Source organism: Ciconia boyciana, chromosome 1 (genome assembly GCF_034638445.1).
Source record: "Ciconia boyciana chromosome 1, ASM3463844v1, whole genome shotgun sequence".
In the NCBI taxonomy this organism is placed as follows: domain Eukaryota; kingdom Metazoa; phylum Chordata; class Aves; order Ciconiiformes; family Ciconiidae; genus Ciconia; species Ciconia boyciana.
The window spans coordinates 19,981,544-19,996,173 of record NC_132934.1 but is presented as its reverse complement, the minus strand read 5'-3'; the positions used below and the strand labels follow the sequence as shown (position 1 = coordinate 19,996,173).

Sequence of the window (14,630 nt, the reverse complement as noted above, 5' to 3'; positions counted from 1 at the left end):
GAAGAGAAAAAATAACACAGCTACCATCCATGCTTTCATCAGCCTTTTCTATAATGAAGTCTCACTGCTTTACCCTATACTCTGCTTTCATCCTGCTGTGGGCATATGACTTTGGATCAGGTAAGGGTACCTAGAACTTGCACTTTGTTGTGAGAGGATGATAAAAAGGAGGACTTCTTAGAGGGGAAACACTTAAGAGAACAAGGCTCTATGACAAAGAAAAATATTTTATTGCTATGAAGTTGTGGTTTTCCTCTTGAAATGGATAGCAAACTTTGCTGGTCTCATAAAAGGCTAGTAAAAAGAAATAAAATCTGAAAACTGCAGCCACTATAATTCTGTATAGGGCCAGAACACAGTACTCAAACTTGGGTACCGAAATGCTCTCAAGTAACCTCGAAAAGTGCATCAAAGGCTAACTGAGGAAGCTGGCTTTGGAAACTACAGAGCTTGTTTTCTTTTCACGGGAAGACCATGATATTGGGAGAGGTTAGAGAAGGAACTGTACCAACCCTATTATTAAATTGCTTTGTCAGGCCATAGAAAAGGAATCTGTTGCAAGTCTATACCATTCAGGATCCATGATAGTATTTCATTTATATCTAGATATGTGGGTCACCTGAACTTGAGAAGAAATATAACAGCTCACTTCTAAATCCCCACACTGGCCAGATTCAGGCATATGGTTCCTATAAGTCTAATCATTTTGCCTCATGGTACTAGGCAATCACCATTTTACACCTTTTTCCAAAGCTTCTGGTACTGAATATTATTAAAGAATGGATATGAAGCTAACTGAACCCCAGGCCTGCTTCAGAATAAGCATTTTATGTGTCAGTACAACATCACTACTTTTTACTATTTGTAAGCAAGGAAAAAAGAGATACTACTTACAACTCAAAATCATTAGGATTAATAATAAGAAATAACTATTAAAAGAAAATGAAAGCTGAATATCATGCTGATAGAGTTGGTATAACCATATACATCAGACTGTGTATGTGAAGAGCTGGTGAAGTCCAATACTGTCCATCAGTTTAAAACCAACTAAAATAAGTACACGGGGATATACTGTAGAGAACAATCCTATATCAGCAGAAGGAAATAGACAAATAAGCAATTTTGAACTGTAATTTATATGATTTTCTTCAGCAATCTAGCAAAATAAATGGCATATCAATTTCATGGCATTATGAATGATGCTTTTGTCTTGGGGCTCAGAGTAAGAACTAGAAATTTCCAGGTTAAACAGTAAAAAATCTGCCATATTCCATACTAAAAAAGGGAAAAAAAAGAAGGGGGAGAACATTTCTCAAAACAATAAAAAAGTACTCCAGGTGGAGATCATTAGTAAGAGTTGCAGTCTCATGCCAGAATATGTTTCCAGCAATGAATAAGTGAAAAGGCTAGTCACATACTGGGTGACATGCTAAAAGCTGTGCAAGTTATTTTACGTAACCTTCTTCAAAGTATTGTTGATTGAGTTAAAATTGGATTTCTGTTCAGACTGATTATCTAACATGATAGAAAAATATACAGTCCAAGAAAAAATTCAGATTTCTGTGGAAAATTAAGCTGTAATGTGGGGCTATCCACTGAGGCATTAAATATAGCTATATAATTGTATCTGCAGATGACAACTGTGATACAACTGAACGTCAACTGGTTTCCAGTGAGGACTTAAAACAAATATGCACACAAAGGACAGATACTTCCTTTGAAATATTTTGAGGGGATAATCGATTTCCACAGAACACTTTTCATAAACAATCACTGCACTTGAAAATTCCAAAGAAATAGCTCAAGTGTGAAAGTCTCTGCTACTGAATCACAAAGGTAGAGTTCTGTATATGTTCATTTTCACAAAAGAGAGAAACTGAAAAGCTATAAGCAATTTGAGTAGTCATCATTCAATATCAGTCAGAGCATTTTAACAATTTTTTTTCCTTTTTTTTTTTTTAAATGAAATATTGCCAAAATATATTATTTTAAAACTAGAAGCCTTGCTTTCCATCCAGGTCAAAATACCTGTAAAAATGATATAGCTTTTTGAAATTAAAATATTCATAAGAAACAGGTACACAAAATGTAGGATAGTTTTTGATCAGCTCAACAATGTAGTTAAGAAATTAAACAAAAAGAAGCGACTAACAACATCTACATATTTATTTAATTACTACTTACAAACAATTCAAAAATCAATATTTTATTTATGATTTAAAAGATCTTTCCAAGAAAGATTTTAACTATGGTTATGACTGACCAAAGGCATAACTCTAGATGGCCACTTCTGTAGCTGTCTTTATTTGAATTATTTATTTTATGTTTTTCTATTTTTATAATAATCTCTTCCCTGTGTGTGATGATGGGGCAAGCTTGAGCAGAAATTTGATCTTTTAACTCATGACAAAAAATGCATGTAAAGAAAGTAGCAGTCTTAAAACAATGGTAGGTGAAAACCATGACCTTTGTTGCCCTCCTGAAATAGCCTTAACATGCAATACAAAAAGGATGACCAGAGAAGTAGGATGTTCTTTCCACCCCTCAAAAGTTGCAAGGTCTCAGGGGATTTCATATCTGAGGTACAGCTGCCAAACAAGATCCTATAAAAATATACGTTGTCCACACCCAGCAGGGGTAAAAGATGTATAATCTTTATGCTTTTACCAATGGCTTACACCTTTTAAAAGATGTATAATCTTTATGCTTTTACCAATGGCTAAGCAGGGTAATATTGGTCTTATTCCACAGATAGCGTCTCTAAACATCTTTTAATACTTTTAGAAGTTATAATGAGTCCCTACAGATACATGTGCAGGGTTTATAATAAATAAAGTTGATTTGTAGCTCATTTGCATATGGCTTGCAATGCAGCCATATGCAAATGAGAACAACTGCTTTAATTTGCAGCAATAACAAAAGTGTCTCCAATGAGCTACACAATGGCAAGAAAATAGGTGGTGGAAAATGAAACATATTCCAGATACTTCCCAAATTTGCAGAACAATTTTTTGTTGCAGCTAAAGAACTAGAATTTAATGTCTAGCATTAACATTTGGTATAGCTCTGAGTGATTCCGTGAGGGAAGAATGTGACCCTTTCTTGTTGTCATCCAAAAGTCTGTATGTACTGTAAAAATAAAGACTGCATTTTACAATATATTGATGGTCATATTCACTTGAAATATTTGTATGCACCTGAAATAAATGTTATGCCATCTTCATGCAGAAAAAATTTCTTTAAACTACTCACAAGAAAAGTTACATAAATACAAACCTCAGGTAAAGGTAGTAGTTTAATATAACAGTAAGCTATCATGATTAAAACCAGAAAAAGATAACATGCTTTCACCATTAATACCATAAGCATACCTGATAAATCACCTAATTAAATGTTCTGGATGATGAAAATGACAGGGAAGAGTAAAGGTACAGTCATGACCCTATCAGGTTATACTATAGGAACACAAGGAGAACAGTAGGGCTACTCACAGGGTAGTATTCAAAGGAGAAAAATTGAATCTGTTAATATTAAAGGCCAGTGCTGTGAAAGTTAAATGCCTGGAGGAAGAGAGAAATCTCTAACTTGTAAGACACTTCAGCTGCATCTTGCTGTACCTGGAACATTCCTCTTAGAATTGATATCAGGGTATATAAAAGCCTTGACAAATAGAAAACATAAAGCTAGTAATTTCAGGCCAAAATTTAATAGTCAATGTAAATCACAGCTTATTCTCCTGCTATAAATAAGGCAAAGTAGATATGAAAAGGAACATAATGAGTACAGTGGGGGCTGATGTAATTTGATGTAGCTCCTTTGGAATTGAACTGGATTTACATCTGATGAGGATTCTTTCATACAAGCTGCTTTACAGACTTAAATAAAACAATGGACAAGGCAAGTAGGTGGTATAAAACATATCAGGGGAGTGCGTAGCAATAGACTGATACAAATAAAGAAGTTATATATTAAGACTTAAAAGGATGTGATTTGTTACAATTCAGTTTTACTGACTCTGCTTTGTGGTATGACTATGAAAGGATCCTAACTCCCACAGTTAAGAAACTGGAAATGGTCAAGTAAGCCTAGAGAAGGGCATCAAAAGAGGGACATAGTGAGTGAAGGAAGCACCTATGGCCAAAGAAATCCACTTTTCACTCATAACTAATTATATCATGAAAGAAAAATGAATTAAAATTGGTGAGAAGGAAAGACATATGAAGACATGTACATATTCGTATCAGTTGCAAGTGCTTCTGCTAATTTCCACAGGCTTCAAATCAATCCCTCGTCCTTCTAAAAAGGGAACAGTTATCAAAGCTTTAAAAAATAAAATGTCTTCAGAGGAAACTCATGCAGATGAAAGCCTGGACCTAGTGGAGTCAGGTGAAATGATTCCACTGCTTTCAGCATTGTCATGTTTCAGCAAGAAAATCCTGTGAATTTACAAATATCTCCTGCATTCTACACCTTGAGTGCTTTTCTCCGATTTTAGTTGTGGTGAATAAGTCATATCAGCTTTGTCAAGCTACTTGTTAGATATAGTATTTTTATTAACTCATCAATTGCTGTGGAGTTTCTACACTGTTTCTAAACTGGCAAAGTTATTTTATTACAATAGAGCCCAAACTCTGCCCATTAATATGAACCCACATTTGCTATCAATTTAATGAGTTATCATACTTCAGGTAACTTTGTCTTAAAGAAGAGACATGGAAAGAATAAAGGTGTACACTTTTTTTGCTACATTAAATAGAGAATAGCTTTAAACCATCAAAAGAACTACACTCTGGGCATAAAAATCACCACAATGAAAGTTTTGCATCATTTAGTGTGGTTATTTGTCTGCCTTGTAGCAAAAATATATTTTAACTTTCTTAACTGATATTAAAACTAACAATTAAGAACAAAATATGTTAAATTTAGAAGTGTCAAATGGGTCTAGAAATAAAAATATTGACCTCTTCCAAATTGGAAATTGTAATCTGAAAATTTAATTTGTAGTTATTTATGTAGCAAAGCCTTGCTCATTTGAAAGCAAATTATAACCTTCTGAACTGCATGATGATGATTGTTTCTTTAAGAGACAAGCTTTTTATGTAACCACAGAAGAGAAAAGTATTCGAATTATTCTACTTATTCCTAAATATCTGTACTTCAATTATTATTCATTTTGTTATGGTCTTTGGCCAAATTGTATGTTTTATGCACTGAATTACCTTACTTTTCCCTACACTTTCCTCACAAATGATGCTTTGCAAGTGTTTTGTCCCATGTATTGTCAGATTATCTTAACCCCACTGTAAAACTTTGAAAAATGACCGAAGAAACCAAATTCTGTGTACTACATTTAAACTGAACACATTTGGTATGTCCACAAACTTGGATTATTAAACTACATATATATTATTTTACAAACATTCCTAGTTGTCTCACATCTGTACTGTGTAATGGTTTACATTTAGGAATGGGTTTGAGGAGATCATCAATGGGCAAAGCTTAAGGTGATCTCTAATGTGTTACAAAAGCACGTAACACAGGGGTTGGGCAAAGTATGATCTCAATGATAAGCAATTATTAACATGTTTGACACTGTTTCTCAACTCTAATATTTTTACTAATTCATCAGTGGTTTTGGAGCATCAGGTCTGTTTTAAACCAAAAAAGGTTTTACTACGAGGCAGGTCAAACTTTGCCATTAGGTATATACCCAAAACTTAAAATTAAGGCAATGCTCTTAGTGCTTTCAAAATCTTGGGGAAAAAAAAGGGAATCTAGTCAATATAATGAGCTAAGAAATTATTATTGGTTTAGATAATATCTTAGCAGTCCAGACTACCTGATTAATACAGAAATGCCTCACCAGTAAGACAATTAAAACTGTTGAACATAAACTTCCTACTCCTGTTGGTGCTTGCCTTTACAATATCCCTCTGGGTCCTAGAGTCAGTGGTGCCAGTCTTTTTCAAGAAGCAAGCTTGTCAGCATCCTGGGTTCTTCAATGAGAGGAGAATGGTATTTATGGTGGGATTTATTCCTCCTTGGTCTTGGGTAGCTTGGGTTTATTTTTGTTATCAGAGGCTGCTTCCTTCTCATTGCAGCCTAGCTGAAGTCTGGAAGTGGCCCATCAGCCTTTCCCAGGATCAATTCAAAAAGTATTTGGGTTTTTTTTTTTACACAGTGACTCCCTCAGTTTGCCAGACCATTCCTGTATACAACATTGTTTAGCTCAGGCAGGTGAGTCAAGAGCAACTGCTAAAATGAACTTAGAGCTCTAGCCAAGGTGAGCCCAGATGGGTCCTCAGACCCTGCAGCATCAGGTCAATTCAAGATCTGAGGCCTTTTACTAGTAATGATAAAATTATATTTAGTGGTCTACATTCTTCCTATCATGGCTTACATCTGGCATAAAGAGAGAAAGATTTTTTTTTAAGGAAAATTGACCACGTCTGCCAGACTGGTGGATACATTCAGTCAAGATGCAGCTTTTCCATTTGGGAAATATGGTAAGGTATGTTCAAGGAGGGTATGAGTCTTGAACCTGTTCTCTGGCCTGGTTCCCTTATTCTACTACTTTAAAGCCATTTAGTAGTAACCTTAAGGTCTATGGGAGCTTTGCCAAGAACTTCACTGATCAAGATCTTTCTTAAAATGCATGTATTTAAAAGGATATTCTGAAAAGCATTTGGGAAACAGTGATATCAGATTTATCACACAACATCAATGGCATAAATCCTGTTCTAACACTGGAGTGGCTACCTCAATAGATGAATTAGTTAAATATTGTATATGGTATAAAATAAGTTCTCACTGAGAAAGAATGTTACAGTAATAATATATTGAAAATATATTATTAGAAAATTACAGTAATAATATATTGAACTTATATCTGAAAATCATACTAAGCATTATGTGCAGTAATGCTACAAATCCTCACATAATTTCTCTGAGACATACAGCATTTCTCTGAGACATACAGCATTTATTATCCCCTGCTTCCTTTTTGGTTCCCAAAACAGTATTTTAAATACAAAATCATCTAAGTTTTCAAGGTCTGTATTATGCTTTTGATATTAATGTTATAAATTAAATTTCGGGGGGGTTTATGTGCAGTTTGGGGCTATGGGTGATGGTATGGAAATGTATTCCTAATACATGGATTTTTAAGAAGAGATTTTAATTTAAAGACTGGTATTTAGGTAAATAAAGGTACTTCACATTTTGCGATGTACTTTAGTGTGTTATTTAATCTGATAGTCATTTATGCATGTGATTCCATTTAACACTAAAATGCTTCACATTTTGCTTCACACAGTAAATGTGCTTGCAGAGACAGATTTCAAGATACATATAGTGGAAATTCATGTAAATCAAGGACTATAATGTAAGCACAAATGAACAAGATGGCAACACAAAATTTCTTGTTAAGCATTCAGGCATGCCAAGCAAGAACTACGTACTTATCTGCAGAAACAGGGTAGATTCTAGCTGAATGAAATACTGCAGCTATTACAAAATGTTGTGATTCTTTCCATTGCTAAATATGATTTTATGCTAAAAGCTAAGTTCAGAGAAAGTGAAGTTGCCAAAGTTTAGCTTTTACAGGTAATGCTCAGATTACTTTTCTTTCTTGCCATCTTACTATGGAAAGTCTAAAGTTTCGTATCTACTTCAATTTTCAACACTAAAATTTCCTAGGTACATGACAATTCATTTTTTTATGTTCATACTACTTACTCTTGGGGGAATAAGTGGCTGTTTGTGCCTAAACTTTAGCTGATTCTGGTAATTAGGATTTTCTTAAAATAGATAAGCAGAGTTAAATTTGTTTTCAGCCTGACAGATCAGGCCCCTAACAAACTACAGTAGCCACTACTTCTGCCAGTTACAGGAGGACGTAGTGAGAGCATGCTGAGTTAATGTGTTCAAGACAGGTGTTCACTTCCTTCTCTGAGAAAAGGCTCTTCCAAACCTTCTAGAAAGAATGTCTCCTAACTGTTATGGTTTAAAGTCTCAAAGGAGAGGGGACTTTAAACATTTCTTGTTGAAGCTAGATGAAATTTAAAATTTTTGAGTCAGAGAGAAGAACCTAGATGAAACTATAAGATTTATGGTTAAAGTATATGTGGCCAGCTGGACAACCAAATTTATAGTCCTTGCTTTAAAGACTATAGGTGTGGGGAGTTTTGTGTTGAGTGGGAGCTGGGGATGTTATTAAAAAATTAATATATAGTACCAAGACATGGGATCAGAACTTGCATCTAACTATCTGATAAATGGATACTGCAGGTTTTTCTAAAGAGTTACAAACTTTGTTGTTTTATCCTTAGCACATCATCTTCAGCAGAAAGCACCAAAAATAATCCTATTTAGAGAATATATTCTAGTTATTAAGACATTCTCTTGGAAGGTAAAAGGGAAGTGTGAATTAACATAACCTAAAATCTCCTCTTTTAGCAGCTATTTTCTAAAAGAAAGCACTGAATTTAGTTTCCTGGGGTGAAGAAAAAGGTATGGACACATAACTTTCATCAGAAGGCTTCAGGTTGAGAATCTTCATTAAAATAGGGAAACAGGATTTATGATGCATTTCTGTCATAAGCTGTGTTTATTTGTTTGTTTCTTCCCTCATTAGGCAGTTTAAACAGCTTTTTGTTTCACATGGCTTTAGATGACTCCTTAGTCAATGTACAAGGCAAGGAGAATGTATTCTGCAACTCTTGACTTTCCTTGTGTACTGTACAGAATGTCTGTCCTGAGACTGAGAAGTTCAAAGCTCTTCCTGGATTTTTGCATAGGTGTTTATGGTCTGGACCTTGAAAGATATAACGCAGAAAACTTTGAATGAATTCCCATAACATGTTATAAATTGCTAAATACCAAGAAGAATTTTAAGAGAAACTTGAAATTAAACTAAATAATTTTCAGGATCTGGACCATCATGATTAATAAACCTTTAGGATATTATATTTTTCCTTCTTTTTTCATATTGGTTTCCCTTTTTTAAAATGTTTTTATTTAAATTAAGACCAAACCAACTATTTTCTCTTACATTTTAAGATCAGTCATAAATATATGATGGTCTTTTGCTTGTTTCTTTTTCTGAAAGATACCAATTTGTGTTCCTGAGGCAGTACTCCTTTATATTGACAACTGTTCATAATCCATTTTTTCCATAAGTATTTGATGGATTTTTAAGTAGGCTGTAGAACAAAGATTTCATGAACTTAGAGCAAAATATGGTTTTATTAACAAAAATTCTGTTGCTCCACCACAGTACTGTATAAATGTCAGTCCAGCTTCATCTTCCCTGAGGTAAGGTGTCATCTTAAAAATTCTACTTTTCAACTACAACTACATTGTATATAGAAGTCTTGTGTCATTTTTGTAAGTGTCAGATAAGGGGGGGGGGGGGGAGGGGGCTGCCCCTCAAGATTTGTTGTAGGTTGCCCAAATGTGATACTTCTTCACTCTCTTTGAAAGCCTTCAAGATTCTGGACACCCAGCTAATATCAGACGACATGATTTCTTATTCTCTCATAAATACTGTGCAGTCCATGGAAGAAAAGTCAATTTAATGGTTTATCTCTTTTCCTATTCTCTTTTACTCTGTATCTTATTCCATCTTGAAATTTTCAACTTCATCCTTCACTGATTTCTCATTTTGCAGTGTTCAAAATCTTTTTAGAAATGTGGTTAGCATCTCTTAATACACATATCTATTTCAATTTTCTCTTTCCTTTCTAATATTCCCTTTATCTGTTTTACTGTTTTTCATCATTCTTCTCAGATTTCTATTTCATCTCTCTCTGCATTTTTAATATCCTTTTTGTCTTTTTTAGCATTCTTCTCAAGGTCTGCAATTCACAATTTTCCTTTTCATTTGATAGTTCTTAAAGGAAGATTTATCTAGTAATTTCAGGGAATGTTTATTTCTGTTAACTTGATAAATATATGACATTAAGTTATTCAACATAGTCATCTACTGTAAACTTTTTAAAACACTAAACATTTCTTGTTAATTGATTCCTTCCTAAATATCGTTACATTTATTTGTAAATCATCCCTTCAGATATGGCCTGCTTGAAAATAAACATTCATTCTGGTACTTACTCATGCCTGACTGAAAAAGATTTGGACAAACACAAAAACAGTGACCACAGTACAATTTAGCATTTCAACTATTTTTGTTTTATATACTGCATTCACTATGAAAATGGCAACCTTTACTTGGGTCACTTCTTGTTTCCAGGGCACATTGTTTCAGCCTCTCCTCTCCCTTCCAAAACTCCCAACTTTAATGTGTCCATCTTTCATGTTTTCATTTTATACTATGTCTATTCCAATAAATGTCTGTGCTCCTAAAATCAGTCATAACCTGAACTGTATTATCTCTATAAACTGTCAGTACTTATCTGAAGATATCATAGTCTTCTTTATATTTTATAGCATTCAATTCATAACTCACCTCCATTTGCCATTCATAAGTATATCTGTTCTTTCTGTGACACATTTCATATAGTTCTCCCCCATCATTCAGTCCATGTAACAGTTCTGCCTTTAGTTCCTTAATGGACTAAAGTATAACTCTTGAAATTTCTATTTCTTTATGCTATGAGTACCTTTGTTTGGATTTCCATAGCTAAAATGAGGCTCCTCTCACACTATAGCTGGCAATCTCACCTAAAAACTTCCTGCAATTCCTTGTGGCACTTCATACCCTGAATGGTTATGTGGTTATGTTCATTTCTTGGGTCTGTACTTATAAAACTAGTGGAGTTTCTAGTTCTCCCCACTAAAATACCCTTGAGGACTTGGATTTGACCTGTATCTTGCCAATCCTGAAAAGACTTACGCATGCATAATCATACAGATATGCATACTCTCAATGAAACGTGTATAAATTATGCATAAGGCTTTTTCAGGATCAACAGCATAATTCTTACATCTGCCGGAGGACCTTCATGTATACTCGTATGCTATGTAAAACTTTGTTTACCCTTTTTCTAGTGAGCTGATCTACACACAAATAAACTTTCTAGCAGAATTATTTTAACACATTCATAATTGTAAACCCCAGAGAGGCGACCTAGAGACAAGGAAATGTGAAGGCCAGTTTGATTTGCATGATGATCACTCATAGTTCCTTCTACTGGGTTGCATTGCTTGTTTGGAATATGCTCATTATCTGATTATATAAATTAAACCAGACTATTACTTCTCTGTTCATGAACTGGCATAAGCATTGTGGAGAATATGTGTCCTACAGTGTGTGAGTCAGTCTGCATTCTTGAAGGATAAGTTTTGAGTTTTAGCATAACAATCTCTATTAACATCTTGTTTCCTCATATTTGTTTATAAGGGGGCAGGGAAGTGGGAAAAAATTTGGAAGGAATACTTACAGCTCAAAGACCGCAGACATTGTAGAATCAACACTGGCCAGATAATAAATCATATGCAAGATTAGATATTTTGCAGTTATTTTTTCTTCTTCCCCAGCTTCACATACCTTCAAAAAACGTACAACCAAAATGCACTTCAAAGTAATCAAACTTCATGCAAAACTTTTGAGTACTGAGGATTCCATACAAAAGAGTAATGTTACTATCACGACAGAGTATTCCGCTTCTATTGCCCAGCTATTATTATAGTAGCATCATTTGTATATATTTAATGAGTGTCCACTTAATATTTGAAATCTGTAATTTTTACAGAGCCTTTAACATTTGCCTTATAGATCCGGATGCAAATGATTGATTCTAACATAACGTGCCCAATTAAACCATTATCTCGAGAAACTCTGTTCAACTACAGTCTAATTCTGCTGTGTCTTTCCATTCCTTACACTCAAGATCCCAAGGCTTCTCAAATTGTGCTTCTTATTCGAAGATTGTTGACGTATTTTTTTAAATAACTTTAACGTATAATGCATCAAAGATCTGAAAGCAGACCCTGGAATTCTGGGCACCCTCTTCTAAGGGCCTTAATCACTAAGAACACATCTCTGAACTTATTTTACAGTAGGATGATGTGTGTCATGTGCTTGTCTCGTCCCACTCGGTGGGTTGCGAGATGGGTGAATCTTTTTGATTCCCCGGGGATTTGTGTACCGACAAAGGCCGATCTCTGCTCGGCAGAGCCGCAGGCCGGTAGAGTCACGACAATGACTCAGAGGAACAGTCAGCCTAGCAACTTTATTAACTAGCAAACTACAAACTTAATGAACTACAAACTACAAACTACAAACTTAACGAACAGAGGCAATTTGGCAATGGAGCTATTTTCCGGGCAACCCGTCACAATTAATCCAAAACTCATATGCCCAGATATATGTATAGTGGAAGAGTAGAGGAAAAGAGAAGTGAGAAAAGGAAAAGAGAGGAAGATAAAGAAAAGGAAAGATATCACCACCCTTGGATCCCGCGATGACGGTGACAGACGTGGCAATCCTCCGGTGATGGGCGCCCACCGTTCCCTGGGGAAGGTGTCTCTTTATACTCTAATCCCTGCCTCAGGTCACACCCCTGGAGGACTTACTTATGTTGTTCTGGTCCTCAAAGGTTTGCAGGCTCTGGGGGGAGGAGGGAGGGGTGGTTGCGAGGAGTTTCATTCCAAGTTTCGGGTGGTTGTAGGCCCATTCCTTAGATAAACTCTGTGTGACCTCTGGCTATAGATGGTAACTGTGCATCCTCCAACGTGCTCTTCTCATCCCGTGCTAGCTGCCTTGCTGCACCTTATCTTTTAGTCTCTCCTCCGAAAAGCTCTCCCCATCCCAGGCTAGCCGACTTGCCGTCACCATGCAAATCACGCCTCATCTCTCCACAATGTTTGAGACATTAACTCTTTCAGTCTCTCAAAGTGCTAATAGTAACTATCTTACTCCATTACTGTAAACATTATCCAGATGGCCAGCTCAGACATAGATCATACAATCTTATGATAATTCAGAAGGTCTTCAAGAAGTCTCCAGTTCAACTCCTGCTCAAAACTGACTCAGCTCTGGGTCAGATCAGTTTGCTTGGAGCTTTTACCAGTTGGGTCTTGAAAGTGTCCAAGGATGCAGACTGCACAACCTCCCTTGTCAGCCTGTTCCAGTGCTAGCTTCATTATATTAAGAGAAGAAGAATAGTGTCCTCTCAGTACTTAAAATGAATAAGTCTGGATGCAAATGTTCAAAAAGGGATCCTGTGTGAATAGCAGTATCCATCTGCCCCCCAGATATGGTACCTGGGTGGGATTTTTAAGTTATGTTGTCAACATGCGTTGGCTACTCTAGGAAAAATCCTGTTCCCTTGGGAAGTTTTGTCCAACTTTAAGGCAATTAACTGTCCTCATACATGTGTACAGAGAGTAAGTAACTAACAACATGGCTCTGAATCTCACTTAGGGGCCAATTCCACAATTAACCAACAAAAAGCACTTTCTTTGCCACTGAGGTTATGTCTGCACTTTATTATTAAACAGTGGCTATGAAACCCAGAACAAGTAAAATTTCAAACCTCTAAGGTGTTTTTTTGTGGGGGGTTGTTGATGTGGAGTTTTGGGTGTTTTTTTTCTCCCTTGGGGCAGGCATATTTGTTGGGGTACAGTGCTATTCTGACTATGTCTGAATAATTTCTGTTCAGAGACTGTTTATGCCCAGCAAGCTCACCTCCATGAGAAAACAGCTATATATACAATCTCCTTTATGTATTAGCTTTTAGTCTTTTGAAAACTATCCAAACACATACAGTGAAGCTATGACAAAGGCAAAGAGTGGCAGGAATACTTTCAGCTGGTGGCAAATGTATAATTTTTTTCCACTGAAAGACTACATAAAAAGTAAGCATCTGCAAAGACTGATATGTTTTTTTTCTCTTCCTACCTACTGTATCTTTCAGACTGCAGTATTCAGACCATCTGGTCTGTTTACGTATTTATTTTTAATTCTGCAGTTATGGATTTGCCAGTTATCACACAGAACACAAATAACAATATTGGTATTTTTTCCACGTTTGAAGCCTATTATGGATATGGCTTCAGTTTTTTGTATTTATAAGCAACCCTTAATTTATTTTCATACTGTGCATTTTAATTTATGAAACAGTCAGAGAAAAAAATAGATATTCTGGAATCTATAAATACAGTCTGGATCATTTAAATCATCTGAGTCCATGGCTGGTGACATTTTGTTTCATCCAGAAGGTATGTAGCACAAAAAGCCTTAACCTACAGGAAACTAAAACTAGAGGAAAGTAGGAGGTTCTAAGGAATGCAATACATATTGTAGCAGTGGATGTTTACAATAGGTTAAAATCCACTCTTAGCCAAATACCAGTCAGTCAATGAGTCAATGAATTAAGTGACAACAGCATTCTGATTTCTGTAATAATGTTATAAATACTTGGAGACTGTATTAAAAAGAGACATCTCAATTTTCTGTTTACAGAAAGAAACCTCCTTTCAAACAGAAACAAAACCACTATGTTTATTAATCAAAAATATTTTGTTTCTAAGAAGACAGCAAATTTTGAGAGTGCCTCATATGCAAACTAAAAAAACCCAAAAAAACAAAAACAAACCAAACTAAAAAAAACCCAAAAATCCAAAAGCAATGCAGAATTACATATCCAGTTATACCTAGCTGGAAA

At 35.4% G+C, this 14,630-nt stretch overlaps 1 long non-coding RNA gene across 1 annotated transcript; it reads right to left on the bottom strand.

Annotated features, from left to right (window-relative positions):
• Window positions 1-4,966: 4,966 nt before the first annotated feature.
• On the bottom strand, window positions 4,967-12,757 carry LOC140654648 (uncharacterized). The gene is made up of 3 exons (XR_012043488.1): window positions 12,412-12,757; window positions 11,403-11,509; window positions 4,967-8,815 (listed from the first exon to the last, which is right to left on the bottom strand). It is a non-coding gene; the product is annotated as an uncharacterized lncRNA (long non-coding RNA).
• Between the last annotated feature and the right edge of the window lie 1,873 nt (window positions 12,758-14,630).